We start from the raw sequence: 10,114 nt of genomic DNA, 5'->3' as shown, positions 1-10,114 counted from the left end.
CCAAATTGTAGCAACAACAAAGAAGCCCGAATCTGTCTTCCAGCCCGAGCACTGTTCGGTATTTTGGCCATATCTGGAGTTCTAGAAGTCTAAATGAGCTGAATGTTTTACACAAGAAAGCTGAGACAATTGCCTACAACTTTCATGTTTACAACTGGCTCCAATTTTGACGTTATCAATGACTGTTTGGGCAGACAAGAGAAGATAAGGATTGTCACCAAGTCAAAAGTTGGCCACCCACTTATCAATTAGTTATCAAATCAATAGTTCCCAATTTTGGCCTATAAAAGGAGGCATTTGCCATGCATTTAGGCATCTTGGTGTTCAGATCAAGATCATGCTCTTCCTTTCTCTCTTTGTATTTTTTGTAATGTTTATGCTTTGCTTTCATTAATACTAAGTTTATGCTTTTCATTTCCTTTCCTTTACTTAGTTAGCTTTTATGTTCTTATTTTGTTTATCTATTTTTCTTTCTTTCATTATGTCTAGCTAAGTTAATTATGCCAAGGTAAAAAGGTTACACTAATGGTGTGAGAATAAGTATAATGTAAACTTAATATGGACCTTAATGTTTGATACTAACATGTTTTATATTTGTTATCTTGTTCACTCTTTAATACTTTGCTTGTTAAATGACTAATCTTGATTTATGTTGTATAACACTTGGTACAACAAATGCTTGGTACTTTCATAGCCCATAATGTATGGTATAACCGACACCTGAGCTATGAAAGGAACTTGATTTGTTGTTAACATAAGTTATAATCATGAATGCTTGACGAGATTTACAAGTATTAGCATTAATTGAATAAGATGACTAATGTAATCATGTTAACAATATATAATCTGATTGGAACCTCCTTTGTGTGTGGTTTCCAATTCAATAATAAGAGTTTATACTATACTTGTTTGATATACCATTAGTGGAACCTCTAACCTTGACATTTGTTATTATTATTGCTTAATCCTTACATTAATATTTGATCTCCAAGTTCTCATCATCATCATCTTCTTCTTCTTCTCTTTCTTTATTATTATTATTATTATTATTATTATTAGTACTACTACTACTACTACTACTACTACTACTACTACTATTATTATTATTATTATTATTATTATTATTATTATTATTATTATTACTATTGTTGTTGTTGTTATTGTTGTTTTATAATTGTTGTTTATAATTTGTACAATTAACCTCCCTGTGGTTCGACCCCGGTCTTGCCGGGTTATTTATTACTTCGACACTCCTGCACTTGGGAGAAGACATCAATCTTTTCGTCGTGTCAACAATGCAGCTTACCTCAGGTAAGGTGCACTGAGGGTGATGAGTCTTCCCCTTACACAACCAGTCCCTTACTTAGACTCTTGCAGACCATAGGTTCCTAGTAACCATAATACTAGGTGGCAACTCTAAAAAATTAATCATAATTTTTCCAACAAACAATACCCCACAACAAGAGGCATGACAAAGAGCCTCCACTGTCGCCAGACGACGTCACCCCCGTGATAGGATAGCAACTCCATTGGGGACGCCTTGTAGATCAGACTAGGCTTTGTTTGTTTGATTACTAACTATCTATTTGGCTCTATTTAATTCCATTGTTTCAACACTTTTAATTCTTGTTCATACGTAAATACATTAAGATTTATGTATTCATGCATTTTTAATTTTACATGAAGACCCAATTCTAGGATAGGTGGGGAGTAGCAGTCTGCCTCATGACTTTCAGTCGGGGTTCAGATTCGTAAAATATTCAATTATGAGCTGAGTGTTTACTCGGTGATGGCGATCACATGGTGCCCCAACCATCCCTTGTAAACCCTCATACTACCTTTACGAAAGGTAGTCACTAGGTAGTTCATAGACCTTTTGAGACCAGTTAGAAAACATCTTCTTCATATAATAACTTAGAATTTGTCTGAACTCCAGGATTTTTTACCTAAGACCATGACTTCCCTTACCTTTTTAGAATACAGGGAAAGATCTGAAATGATGCAATTAGTTGAAGGGGATTGCTCAAGAGCTAAGGTTGAAAAGTTACCATACATAACCAAAGTGCACTGCTCCATAGATAGTATAAAGAATTTGGCCCCAATTCTGGGGTATGTAGATCAGAATCTATTTGAGAAAAAATATGGAAGAATTGCTCATGTAATAAGAATGCCTGTTCAGATTTCAGTAGTCAAAGCCTAGATACATTTCTAGGATCCAAGTGACACGACTAAAAGATTGATATCTTCTCCCAAGTGCAGGAGTGTCGAAGTAATAAATAACCCGGCAAGACCAAGGTTGAATCACAGGGAGGTTAATTGTACAAATTATAAATAACAATAATACAACAACAATAATAATAGTAATAACAATAATAATAATAGTAGCAATAATAATACTAATAATAATACTACTAGTAGTAGTAGTAGTAGTAGTAGTAATAGTAATAGTAATAGTAATAATAATAATAATTATAAAGAAAAAGAAGGAGAAGAAGAAGAAGAAGAAGATGATGAGAACTTGGAGATGGAAAATTAACGTAAGGATTAAACAATGATAATAAACAATGTCAAGGTTAGAGGATTCACTAATGGTATGTCAAACAAGTATAGTATAAACTCTTATTATTCAATTGGAAACCACACATAAAGGAGGTTCCAATCAGATTATAGATTGTTAACATGATTATATTAGTCATCTTATTCAATTAATGCTAATACTTGTAAATCTCGTCAAGAATTCATGATTATAACTTATGTGAACAACAAATCAAGTTCCTTTCATAGCTCAGGTGTCGGTTATACCATACAATATGGGCTATGAAAGTGCCAAGCATTTGTTGTACCAAGTGTTATACAACATAAATCAAGATTAGTCATTTAACAAGCAAAGTATTAAAGAGTGAACAAGATAACAAATACAAAACATGTTAGTATCAAACATTAAAGTCCATATTAAGTTTACACTATACTTATTCTTACACCATTAGTGTAACCTTTTCACCTTGACATAATAAACTTAGCTAAACATAATGAAAGAAAGAAAAATAAATAAACAAAATAAGAACATAAATAAGGTAAAAGTTAACTAACTAAAGGAAAGGAAATGAAAGGCATAAACTTGATATTAATGAAAGCAAACATAAACATTACAAAAAAAAATACAAAAAAAGAAAGGAAGAGCATGATCTTGATCTGGAGACCAAGATGCCTAAATGCATGGCAAATGCCTCCTTTTATAGGCCAAAATTGGGAACTATTGACTTGATGACTAATTGATGAGTGGGTAGCCAACTCTTGACTTGGTGACAATCCTTATCTTCTCTTTTCTGCCCAAAACGTCATTGATAACGTCAAAATTGGAGCCACTTGAACATAAACGTTGTAGGAAATTGTCTCAGCTTTCTTGTGTAAAAAATTCAGCTCATTTGGACTTCTAGAACTCCAGATATGGCCAAAATACTGAACAGTGCTCGGGCTGGAGGACAACTTCGGGCTTCTTTCTTGTTGCAATAATTTGGACTTGAAAATGGCTTTTTTAGATCTTGGGCTCCATATGAAAGTTGTAGGCCTGTGTCTTACCTTTCCATACATATAAAGTAGACCTAAATCTGAGATGTATAGCTCCAGATATGACCCAATTACCAAATAGTGTTCCGGTTTGGATTGCACCGACATCTCTTTTCTAATTTTAGTCATCTCTTTGCCCTTGCAATTTAAGTTCTTAAAGTCATCAATCAATCCTTTCATTTATGTGATAGGCCTGCATTTAAAATGAACATTTACCACAAATTAAAGGTATCTTATATTATTAGATATATTATTATAAAACATGCTTTAGTTAAGGAATTATTGATACTTCAAGTGCAAAATGATAATATAAAACCATGATAAAAATGCACTTTTAAGTACTAATCACACCCCCCAACTAGCTTATTACTAGTCCCTAGTAATCAAAGCGTTAAAATAGAAAATGTTTTTTTGCAAATTCCACAACGCAAGGTATTCATCATTTAACTTCCATTAATCTATTTAGATAAACAAACTCTCATTAAATGTATATACCTGGTCAATACCTCTTAATAAGATATTCATAAACCTTTTTTTTGTGCTCAATGTATCAACACATAATTATAGGGCTTTTCTTGGAAGAAAACAAAATTTTTGTTTTAATGTTTAAGGTTAACTTCCTTGGGTTGGGATTATTATTTTTGTCTTTTTTTTCTTCTTGTTTTTTTTTTAAATATATATACATATAATTTAAAAACACCATGCATCTTTAACCCATGTAACGAGCTTTCGGCTAATGACTCCCAGACTAATTGGTCTTAGGGCATTAGGTCTTAAGACACCGTTACGAGCTTAGTAACTCGGGTCGCAGATACTGATATGTAGATAGTACAATGTTTGATTTCCTTAAGCTTTTCTCCTCAACCCATGTAACAAGCGTTGGGCCAATAGCTCCCAAGTCAGTTGATTTTAGGGTATTAGGTGTTAAAACACCTCTTCGGGCTTAATTGCTTAGGTTATGGAGGCTACGAAACCAAACTTATCTACATTTTTATTATTATCATTTTTTTTCTTTTTTTTTTAATTATATACAATCCATTTCTCTTAGTTGTTACCTTTAACAGAAGAACATAAATAATGTAATAATCCAATATGCAACCCACAATCATATGCTAAAGTGTGTGTGTGTAAATTAAGGTTTAAGAATACATGTTAAATAAGTATATGAGCAGAATTGAGTGATAACAATGTGAGAGTTTGTAAACCTGAATATTTCAAGAAGTATTATAATAGACCTTGTTAAGAATGGTTACTAAGATGCGTCTCAAGAGTCACTTTAACAAAAAAGCTCCTTTACTCTTCCATCTTAGTAACAACAATTATGCACATGCTTTATGAAATGAAAAATATTTTTTTTTATCAACTACTACCCTCCCCCCCAACCAAAACGAGACATTGTCCTCAATGTTCTAAGGTAGAAAGATAGAGTATAGAAGATATCACCTGAAATAACGAACACTAACAAACCTGAAACACACTGAAACAAAAATAAGAAATAATAAAACACAATAATAAAACTAAAAGACACAAAAATTCACAAATGAAGGCTCAAATCCAATCTAAGCTTTTTACGGCTTTCCTTAGTTGACCAATTTATGCGACTCATGGAGGGATCAATTACAGGAATGAAGGATTGTAGTTGGTCAATTAATTGTTCAGCAATAGCAGCAGAGATTATGATTTGTCGTGCAGAAGATGTTAGATATTCCTGTTCCACAGCATGATCAAGAAAAGACAACAATTTATCATAATAACCATTAACATTTAACAAACCTATGAGTTTATGGTGAATGTGCAGTTGAGCCCAAAAGAAAATATGAAAGATCTCTTCCAATGTGCCTAGATCACCTGGTAAAGCAATGAAGGCATCAACATGGTTAAACATTGTATTCATTCGAGCCGACATTGTGGAGACCTGGAGTTCCTCTCCAATTGTTTTTCCAATGATGTCCCCTTGTGCTAAAGCTTCGGGGACGACCCCCAAAACTTGACTACCTCCAAAAAATGCAGCTATTAACACACCTCCCATTAACCTAAGACTGCCTACCCTATACACTAAATGAATCTTTCTCTCAGCTAGCACTTGACCAAGATGATTTGTTGATTCTAAAAACTCCTTTTCTTTCCCAATACTAGATCCACCGAAAACACAAATATTTCTTATATGATGACTTGAGGAACTTGCCATTTCTACACACTTCTGTATTTGTTGAATGTATGGGTTGAGTAGAAATGAAAGGAAGGAAGAGAGGGTTTTATAGATGAGAAATTAGAAGGGCAATCATACCACCTATATGTAGGCCAGCTAGAGTCTCACACACACTCTCTCTCTCTCTTTATTTATTTATTTATTTACTTTTGAAAAAGCATGTGTATGTACAGGTAGTTGTGGTTGTGGCTCACATCTTCCCTTGGTTTTACATCCAAGAACGGCTTAAACGCCCTCTATGGGTCGGGGATAGGCTTCCCATCCAGTTTTCTTAAAAACTGGCAAACAGGATCTTTTTTAGTCAGATTCCCAATACTAAGTCGATCATGTTCTTTATGAAATAGTGGCCATAAATCATGAATTGCACGATGCACATCTCCACTAGGATGCGTCTCAAGAGTCCATAAAAGATTATCTAAAGACTCCTTACTCAGGCCATCCTTAATGAATTGTATTTTATCTTTACGGTTTATAGATACCATTCCTAAAGAACGACATTGTGTATTACAAGTCCATCTAGCACATCAATGACAGACTTCTAGTCGTTTTGCACGATGTTTCTTTGCAAAAGTGCTTTTACCTTTTCCAGGCATGTGTGAAATGAAGGAATTAGAGGACTCACCTGATAATTGGACCTTTGCTTCAATCAACCAACGAATATCTTCAGGAATTCCATGATTCATTAACAATCTCAATATTGCACATCTAGCATGGTAAATTTTTGTAATCGCATTCTGAGGCAGAGCGGGAAAATACTTTTTCAATTTTTCAAGATTAGTGTCCATTATCAAATGAGAATTGGAAGAGAGATTTAAAGAATTGCACAAATATATACACAGATATCAGTTATTGTGGGAAACTAAAAGAACCGACTTAAGTCACGGAGTACCGTTATCCGCCATTTGACCGGGGTGAGAGAAACTAGCAAAAATCACTAAAAAAGAAACACAAAAACAATGTGAGAAAAACAAAATAATCAACCTTTATCTACAAGATCATTCAAACCAGTTGATTCATTTTCACTAGGAAAATTATCAAAGTAAGCTTTCAAATGATGTCCATTTTCCTTAAAAACATTGTCATTCATTGAATTCTCAGTATCACAGGCCCTATAAGGATTTCTCCATCTTGATCTTAGCTCTCTAGGGAATGCATGGAGTTGAGAATTATTAAACAAATTTTTTTGACCAATATCAACTTTTTGACAATTTTCACAAGTTTTGCAGAATGCATGTGTGTCCTTGAACATAGTGGGCCAATAAAATCCATTTTGAAAGATTTTTACAGCTGTCTTTTTTTGACGAGAAATAACTTCCACATGCTTCAGAATGACAAAGTTTAATGACACTACTTACATCATTGTCGGGAATGAATCTTTGAAATATTTGATCAGAATAATATTTGAATAAGTTAGGGTCATCACAATAAAAATTCTTCACTTCGTTCAAAAACGTTTCTTTGTCTTGAGTACTCCAAGTAGCTGGCAAATCTCCTAAAGCAAGAAAATTGATATTTTTATCATACCAAGGCATTGGACTAAGAGAAAGTAAGGATTCGTTAGGAAAGTAATCATCGATTGATGCGATGTTAGATGTCGAATCTGTTGTCACTATTGACAAAAGATTCGCATCAACATTTTCGGTGCTTGTTTCATCTGTGATTTCTTCCTTAAAATAAATCATTTGCAAATCTTCAGATTCATCCAACTCATTTTTACATAAAGTAGATTCAAGTTGATCATAAACTAATTCATCAATATGATCTACTTCTTGTAAATCATTATCTTCTCCAGGTTGTTTGCAAATGTTGAAAATATTCATCTCCAATGTCATGTTTCCAAATGATAGCTTCATCAGTCCATTCCTACAATTAATCAATGCGTTAGAAGTTGCAAGAAACGAACATCCTAAAATAACAGGAAATGAATTACATGCTTCAACAGGTTGTGTGTCCAAGACAATAAAATCCACAGGATAAATGAATTTATCGACTTGTACTAACACATCTTCAATTATTCCTCTAGGCACTTTTATAGATCTATCGGCAAGTAAAAGAGTTATAGAAGTTGGTTTTAACTCACCTAGATTGAGACTTAAAAAACTGAATATGGAAGTAAATTCACACTAGCACCAAAATCAAGTAAAGCTCTTTCAATTTTATGCTCTCCAATAAAGCAAGAAATTGTAGGACAACCAGGGTCTTTATATTTCAAAGCATTATTGTTATGAAGAATAGCACTTACTTGTTCGGCTAGAAAGGCTTTCTTTTTCACATTCAGTTTCCTCTTCACAGTGCATAGATCTTTCAAAAATTTAGCATAGGAAGGAACCTGTTTAATAGCATCCAGCAAAGGTATATTGATCCTTACCTGTTTGAAAATTTCAAAAATTTCAGAGTTGTGATTCACTTTCCTTTGTTTGGTTATGGCTTGAGGAAATGGAAGTGCTGGCGGAGAATCAGTCTTTTCTTTGCAATTTTCAGATTCAACCCCTTCCTTACCTTTAGAGAAAGACTCATCATCTTTCTCATAAGGTTTAAGAGAGGGTTTTTCAATAACCTTACCACTGCGCAAAGTAGTGACTGATTTGACTTGATCCATGTGTTGGCTTCCGGAACTTCTTGCATTTGCATTGTATTGCCCCTTGGGATTTTGTTGTGATTGAGATGGAAACTTACCTTTCTCTTGGAAACTAAGAGCAGATGTCAATTTTGCAAGAGTATTTTTAAAATCTGTCATGTTTTGAGCAAGTTGAGTATTGATTGTCTCTTGTTTTTCAATGAATACATACAATGTTTCCTCAAGATTTCTTCTAGAAGGTGGAGCATAAGGAGGTGCATGTCCATGAGAATTTTGAAAATTATGGTGTGCTTGAAACGGTGGTTGTGAAGTTTATACATTGTTATTATCACTCTTCCAATTGAAATTTGGGTGATTTCTCCAACCAGGGTTGTATGTTTGTGAGTATGGGTTATGGTTGGGCCTTTGGAAACTATTTAAAGTATGGGCTTGTTCATGGAGACATTCCTTAAAAGAAGGCAAGGTTGGACAGTTATTGGTTGATTGTTCATTTGTTTCACAGATTTGACACACAATGTTTTCAACAAATTTCAATTGACCACTCTTTTTCAATTCTAGTGCCTCGACTTTTCTAGCTAAAGATGCAATCTTGGCTTGAAGGTCATGATCTTCCCTAAGGTTGTACATACCTCCACTAGATGTATGAGGTTGAGTTTTACTCGGTGCCTCATAAGTACCCGTGGTGTTCCAATTTTGAGCATTTTCAGCTAACAAGTCTAAGTACTCCATTGCTTTATGAGGGTCTTTATCTTCAAAAGTTCGATTGCACATCAATTCAACCATTTGCCTATCTTTAGGTGTTAACCCTTCATAGAAATATGAAACCAATCTCCATGTTTCAAAACCATGATGAGGGCAAGTACTAAGCAAGTCTCGATACCTATCCCAACATTGGTAAAATGTTTCTCCTGGTTTTTGAGTGAAAGTAGTGATTTGTCTTTTGAAAGAGTTTGTTCGATGAGATGGGAAAAACTTCTTCAAAAACTGTTGTTGCATTTCATCCCAAGCACGAATGGATCCTGGTCTTAAATTTTGTAGCCATGTTTTAGCTTTATCTTTTAATGAAAAAGGAAAAAGCTTTAATCTGATGGTGTTCATGCTACAATTTAAATTATTATATGTGTTGTAGACCTCCTCAAATTCTCTTAAATGCAAGTATGGATTTTCCAATTCTAAACTATGAAAAGAAGGTAAAAGTTGAATAATGCCCGACTTAAAATTAAAATGAGATGCATCGGGAAGAAAAACTATGCATGATGGTGCACTTGTTCTTGTGGGATTCATGTGGTCTCTAAGTGTTCTGACACGGTTATTCTCATTATGAAGTGATTGATTATCTTCTTCGGCCATATTTTCTGAAAATGATGAGGATATCCTACAAAGTCTACCACTTGATGTACGTGAACACACTCTCATGCACGTGTAGGAATAGAATAAAAGGAAGAAGAAAACAAAAGTAGAAGAAACAAGAGAAAAGAAACAAAGTTATATACAAGAAAAGTGAAAAGAGAAAATAAAATAAATACTATAATTTGTACAAGAACTTACCTCCCCGGCAACGTCGCCAAAAACTTGACATGACTAAAAGATTGATGTCTTCTCCCAAGTGCAGGAGTGTCGAAGTAATAAATAACCCGGCAAGACCAGGGTCGAACCACAGGGAGGTTAATTGTACAAATTATAAACAACAATTATAAAACAACAAAAACAACAATAACAACAATAACTATAATAATAATAATAATAATAATAATAATAAT

Source organism: Populus euphratica, unplaced genomic scaffold (genome assembly GCF_000495115.2).
Source record: "Populus euphratica unplaced genomic scaffold, PopEup_1.0 scaffold1170.1, whole genome shotgun sequence".
NCBI lineage: Eukaryota > Viridiplantae > Streptophyta > Magnoliopsida > Malpighiales > Salicaceae > Populus > Populus euphratica.
Note: the sequence above shows the minus strand (reverse complement) of the source record.